This window comes from Elgaria multicarinata, chromosome 7 (genome assembly GCF_023053635.1).
Source record: "Elgaria multicarinata webbii isolate HBS135686 ecotype San Diego chromosome 7, rElgMul1.1.pri, whole genome shotgun sequence".
Classification (NCBI taxonomy): domain Eukaryota; kingdom Metazoa; phylum Chordata; class Lepidosauria; order Squamata; family Anguidae; genus Elgaria; species Elgaria multicarinata.
Window position 1 is genome coordinate 98,850,163 of NC_086177.1, and position 6,910 is coordinate 98,857,072.

Below are 6,910 nucleotides of genomic sequence, written 5' to 3' on the forward strand. Positions count from 1 at the left end.
ACAAGGGCCTTGGGATTTTTAGACTAGTAGGCAGTGTCCAACTTCCGGGTTGACTTTGGAAGCCGTTCTTTGTTCTCCCCGGTGTTGGATATTATAGGTTGGGGAAATCCAGGATGCTGTCGTAGCTGTGGTTGGGGAGCAACACTTCCTCTCCCTTGAGTTTTGTTTATGTGTTTTTTTTTAAAGTGCAAGGCATCTACATTCAATTATTATTGAATTTTAAGATGCCTTTTAATGGTGTGTTGCTTTTAATGATGCACTGGTTTTAAACGTTTGAATTAGTTGTATGTATATTTTATGGTGTTTTTATTTGTGTTGTACCCCGCCTCGATCCAGAGGGAGAAGCAGGTAACAATTATTATTATTATCATCATCATCATCATCAAGCCAATGGAGGAGCACAGGGCCAATGCATGCAGCTGAGCCAGTGGAGGCTGGTGGCTCTGATGTCGGTGGGGCTGAGAATGCAGTCTGGATGTCAGTCAAAACCAGCCAGATTTCTAAAAGAGCCATCCAAGTTACTTTACACTAACCCCAAATGGATGCAGCTCGTTGGCTAGCTCCTTTAGAGTTTTGACCGGTTCCGACTGAAGCCCAGAATGAATTCACAGGCCGTCTGACACCTGAGCCACCAGCCTCCACTGAACTAAGCGCTCTTAGCTGGGGCGGGGTTAGGGCAGCCTTCCCCAACCTGGCCTTCCTCCAAATGTTTGGATTCTAACTCCCATCAGCCCCAGGCAGCATAGCCAATAGTCAAAAGATCTGGAGAACACCAGGTTGGAAAAAGCTGTGTTAGAGGGTGAGGATACTGTTGCAGGTCAAAACCACAAAGAGCCTCGTATGGCACCTTAAAAACTATCAAGTTAATGTTTCATATCTATTTATAATACTTTTAAACAGCTTAATATACTAAAATACCTAAGCAGTGCACTTAAAAAAACCATATTAATAGTCATGAAATACAGGCTACTGAATTGTCACTCTCTAATTTCTATCTCTAGGATAGATAGATGGATAGAGGATTCACGGCCAAGGCAATTGGCGGCGTTCAATCGTAACTGGAAGTTTAGACTCTTTCTGTCACTCTTACCCCACCTCTACGTTTTAATATATGCTAAAAACAGGTGGGTCGGTTCTTTTCTCTCCCTGCCGGGTGAGCAGGGCAAGGGAAAGCCCGTCAGCGGCGCAGATGTACAGGACTACAACTTCCATCATGCTGGCTGGGAATCATGGAACTTGCAGTCCAACACCAGGTTGCAGAAGGCTTGCTCTTACCTATCAAAGATGCAGAGTAGTTTGCAAAATGGCCCGACGCAGGCAGTCCTGGAAGGTCTTCCCCTCATCAGGCCTGGAGAAATTGCCTGTAGTTAGTAGCGAGGCAAAGTTAACCTGTAGAACTCCCTGCCACAAAACGTGGGTGTTGGCCGCTACAACTAGGGGTGTGCACGGACCCCCCGCTCTGCCCCGCGGGCCGATCCAAAAATTTCGGGTTGGCCCGCGCCGCTCCGCCCATACTCCGCTCCTCTTCGCCGAGGAGCTCCGGCTCCGAATCGGAGCTCCACAGTGGAGGGGAGTGGTGACGGCGGCAGAGCCCGGTAAGGGACCAAGGGGGAGGGGGGGCCTTACCTGCCTCCGTCCGCGGTCCGTCGGCGTCTTCAATTGAGCCCGCGGTTCAACCAGGAAGTCTGGGCCGCGGCTTCCTGGTTGAACCGCGGGCTCAACTGAAGACGCCGACGGACCGCGGACGGAGGCAGGTAAGGGATAGGAGGGCGGGGGGGTTACTGGGTCCTGCCGCCGTTGCTGCCCATGCGGCGACAGCGGCAGAGCCCGGTAAGTGACCAAGGGAGAGGGGGGCCTTACCTGCCTCTGTCCGCGGTCCGTCAGCGTCTTCAATTGAGCCTGCGGTTCAACCAGGAAGACTGGGCCGCATGTGGCCCAAAGTTCCTGGTTGAACCGCGGGCTCAATTGAAGACGCCGATGGACCGCGAACGGAGGCAGGTAAGGGAGAGGAGGGCGGGGGGGTTACCGGGCCCTGCCGCTGTCGCCGCATGGGCGACAGCGCCAGGGCCCAGTAAACCCCACTTACCTTTCCGGCGGAGCTCCGGATCGAGGCGAAGGATCCGCCTTCACCTCGATCCTCTTCACCACGCTCCGCCGGCCCCCCAATCCTCTTCGCCTCCGCCTTAAGGGCAGGCGAAGCCCCCCGCTCCGCTTCTAATTCGCCAGTCCGATTAGAAGTGGAGCACATCCCTAGCTACAACCCCCAGATGCCTTCTGATGAAGCTGGATAATGAGAGATTAAGGGCATATAGTTAACCTATGGAATTTGGATGTGCTGATGGCCACCCACTCAGATGGCTTTAAAAGGGGGATTAGACAATGTAGGGAAGGACTATTGACAGCTACTAATCATGATGGCTGTATATTACGTTACCCCCAGTATCAGTCTCTGTGTACCAGTTGCTGGGGAAAGTGAGCAGGAGGGTGCTGTTGCTGTCATGTCCTGCTCATCCGGTTGGCCACAGTCACTGTGGGAAGCAGAATCTTGGCCTAGTTGGACCTTTGGTCTGATCGTATGTTCTTAAACACACTTCCAGCTACAGTACAATCATATGCATGTTTGCTCAGAAGTTCTTTTTTTCTTTTTCTATATGCAGCTCGATTTTGCTGGTCTGTTAATGCATTCGTTACTGTAATTCCATTTGATTTTTCACTTAAATAAAATGGAAAATCAATGAAAGAGAATTACTATGGAATGCTGATCTTTATTAGGGAAAGAACACAAAGCAAATATGGGCAGAGTCCCTTCCCCAAATATCTTAAGCTTGCAAGCGTCAGATCAACACCACTCTTGCAAAAAGGAAACGCACACAGATAAAACTATTTACAATGACAGTTATTCTAACAACGGAGATGGGTATTAAAATGTAAATATATTCATAGCCTTCATAGTACAGTATCAGAAAGCATGTCAAATCATGTAAACTACTGGAAATGTTAGACACAGACTGACCTAAGATCACATTCAGCAAAAAAGAAGAAAAGAAAAAAAGGAATATCACAGTAAGATTACAGCAGAAGGTAGATTCATCAGATGTCACTAGATCAGGGGACATGATGTGTGTACAGGCAAACCCACTCCCTATGTCCCTTGAGTCAGGATCAAGATGAAAAAACACAAGTACTCCCAAACTATTTGTTATAATGCATCTTTGATTTTAATGCATCTTTGACTGATGCTGCTCAATTCTTCCACACATTCAGGGTGCAGCAAACCAGAGGACCCCTTGCTCTGTTATCTTAGTAAGTATAGCCCTACCCCAAGATACTTAAAGGCAGACACTTTAAAAGCATAGTTAAAATTCTGCATATATCATATCATAGAATCATAGAATAGTAGAGTTGGAAGGGGCCTATAAGGCCATCGAGTCCAAACACACACACACCCTGCTCAATGCAGCAATCCACCTTAAAGAAGGCCTGACAGATGGCTGTCCAGCTGCCTCTTGAAGGCCTCTAGTGTGGGAGAGCCCACAACCTCCCTAGGTCATTGGTTCCCTTGTCATACTGTTCTAACAGTCAGGACGTTTTTCCTGATGTCCAGCCAGAACATGTAATTCCTCTCTGCGGCATTTGATCTGTGATGGCTCATTCATACCTGCAATTATGCATGTGTTTATGTGAAGCAACCCCACGACAGTCGATGCACATCTGTTGTACAATAAAGATTTGGGAGAGGGAATAGCCCTGACCGTTCCAGCCTATACTACCTAGCTACACCCAAAACTATACAGGTTGTCTCTTGATCAGGGATGCAAAACCTAAGGCCCAATGGCAAAATCTGGCCTTTTAGGGGCCCTCAGAAGTCCAGCACCCCTTCCGCTGGCTCCACCACCGACCCCCCAGCCACAAATTGTGATTCCCCCCCCCCCCGCAGTTTTCTCCCCATTCTAAAAGGTTGCAATGCCTTAGGTGGCAGCACTAAGAGCTTTAAGGTAAAATAGGCTATTATTTCTCATATTTTTGGTCCCCCCCCCCCCGAGAACCTCTCCAAAGTTCGGTCCTGGGCAGAAAGAGATTCTGTCCTCCTGGCTCTACACTTTCAGAACAAGACAAAGGTATCTACATTCAATGACACCTGGCAAGTTGAGGACTGAATGATCACAGTTTAAGGACAAAAACAGAAAACAACTTTTAAAAAGCTTGCTAGTATGAAATAGCAAAGTCTCTTTACATCAAACTTGCCCACCAAGCAATTTCAGCGGATGGCCTGATCCGTAATGCACTAATTGATTCCATGAAACTGTTTGGTCCAAGATTAGCCAGTTGAACAGTTTTGGGGTACAATGCAGCATATTGAGTAATAGTTAATATTACAATAAAAGGGAACTGCTTTTAAAAAGGAAATCAACATGCCTATTGAAGTTTTTCAGGAACTCCCTTGTGAAAAAAGAAAAAGGGGAAGCAAAAAGATGATAAAATATATTTACAATGATTATTGTTCAAGCACACACCCACACACCCACACAAACACCTGATGGGATAATCACATTGTGGCAGTACCTTCTAGCTTTATTCGGGTATAGGCATGTGTACTCTGTGAAATATATAATCAAAGTAATCTATATTCTGCATAAACAAAAGCTGCAATCTGCAATGAGTGTAAAATACGAAAAGTTGCATTCTGAAATTGCGTAATTTCATCTGGCTCTGACATTCCTGGGGAGGAGTGTGGAAGGAGGCAGGCCACTGAGCCTAAAAACCCATGAAATTCTATTTAGTCACCCCACCCCGCTGGTTTCTCAGAGTTCATCAACAATGCTTAGACATTTTTATTCACATTTTTTTTTATCATAAAGGTTAGTCTCTTTTTTTCTGTACCCTGTATTGCCTTTTTTGGTCCTTCTGCAAAATTGCAATGTAGATATAAAGAGCCCTGCATTTGGTCTTGTGACATCTCATCCTTCAATGTGGAGCGCTACAGGAGTCCAGCTGAGTAGTCCTTAGCAGAGAATGAAAAAATTCAGACATGTAGCAGCAAAGTTAGAATCCCAATTCTGCAAACACTTTTAACATTCGTATACAGACCCAGTCATGAGTCTATGTACAAGTATTTGTGTATTCAATAGCATGTACAAATATTTGTGCATTCAAATCTATAAAAGGCAACTGTGCAGTTCCCAGTGAATTGGGTTCAAAAGTTCAACATTTCAATTTCCTTCAGGATCCCTCAAAACTGAAATCTTAAAATTACGATCTTCATCCACTGCAAGGGTCCCCAACAGTTCTGGGTTGGTGGGCACCTTTGGAATTTTAAGTGTTGTGGGCACTCTTACAAAATGGCTGCCACCAGAGGGCTTGTCCATTCATAAAATAGCTGCCATGGCGGGCATGGCTGGTCCCCAAACCCTCATTTCCTATAAAGCAAAGTGGTGGGTCTGAAATAAAAGTAATTTGCCCAAAAATAGAGGCAGGGAGTTGAGCTTTAAAACACAAAAACGCGCTTTTGAACTCCAATCAAGATGGTGCAGAACAGCACTTCACTTTGCAGCATGCCAACCTCCCAGTTAAAACTTTTATAATTAAAATACTTAATAAAAATAAAAATGGGGGGGGGGATTAAAGGAGCCTGGTGGCCACGAAGAGAAGTATCTGTGGGCCCACCACATTGGAGACACACTGGAGACACCATTTGGAAAAACTTAAAAAGCACATGTCTAATTAGCAATTTAGGGTGGATTCCTACACGTTTATACAGAAAAAAAGTCCTACAACCTCCAGCATTCACCAGCCAGCATGCCTTAAGAGCTCATGCCTTGAGAGCTGATACTCCGCTGAAGTGTCTATCCCCTCAACCCCATTTAAATGGTCAAAAATGATAAAAGTAAATTTTGCAGTAGGTGGCCCAGGGCCTGGCTCCACCCCTGTCTCGTTGCCTAGAAGAGCATCCAATCCCAAGAATGCCCAACACACACACAAACAGCACATAGTCAAACTCTGGAATTTACTACCACAAGATGTAGGGATGGCCACCCGTTTGGATGGCTTTAAAAGGGTTTGGATGAATTCCTTCAATGGCTACTAGCCCTGATGGTTATGTTCTACCTCCAGTATCTGAAGCAGTAAGCCTACATGCACCAGTCGCTGGGGAACATGGGTGGGAGGGTGCTGTTGCACTGTGTCCTGATTTGCTGGTCCCTGGCCGATGGCTAGTTGGCCACTGTGTGAACAGAGTGCTGGACTAGACGGACCTCGGTCTGATCCAGCATGGCACTTATGTTATTTCTCCCACCAAGTAGAGGCAAATGGCTCTTTGGCCCTCTCCATGCCAGTGTGAAGAGCAACAGAGAAGCCAAAGGCCTTTTCCTAGTATGCATCTTGGTGGTTTCCTGTCCCACTAAGACATAGCCAAATATGATGCCTTCCAGAGACCATATGGCCAAAATATGTAGATTTTGCTCCATTAAAAATATGCCCTCTGCTAAAAATCCATTGGCTTCCAGGCTTGTAATGTGCAAATCAGAAAAGGATGTTGGGAAAAAGACTTCTGTTGGCATGAACATGTTTTCTCATTCCTGCGTTCAGTTTTAGGGGTGGGAGGGAGAATTATTATTTCTGTTGTCAAGGTTTTTGATATTTATTCCTGGGGCCGCCTTCCGGACTTTTTGCAAGAGTAGCAACAGTCCCAATCCCCACCGAGTTTTCTCTGGCTGTGTGAACAAAAGGAAATTCAGTTTGAAATATTACAAGTCTCTTAAAGTAGTAGCATCCGCTCTGAAAGCAAGCCGCATCTACAGAATCCATAGTCCACCCAAAGTGTGCAAGACGTTTCAAAAGTATGTTGCATCTTCCATGCATGTTTTTAATCGTTGTACAAATACATGTACGTTTGAACAAATCCTAGTAAATA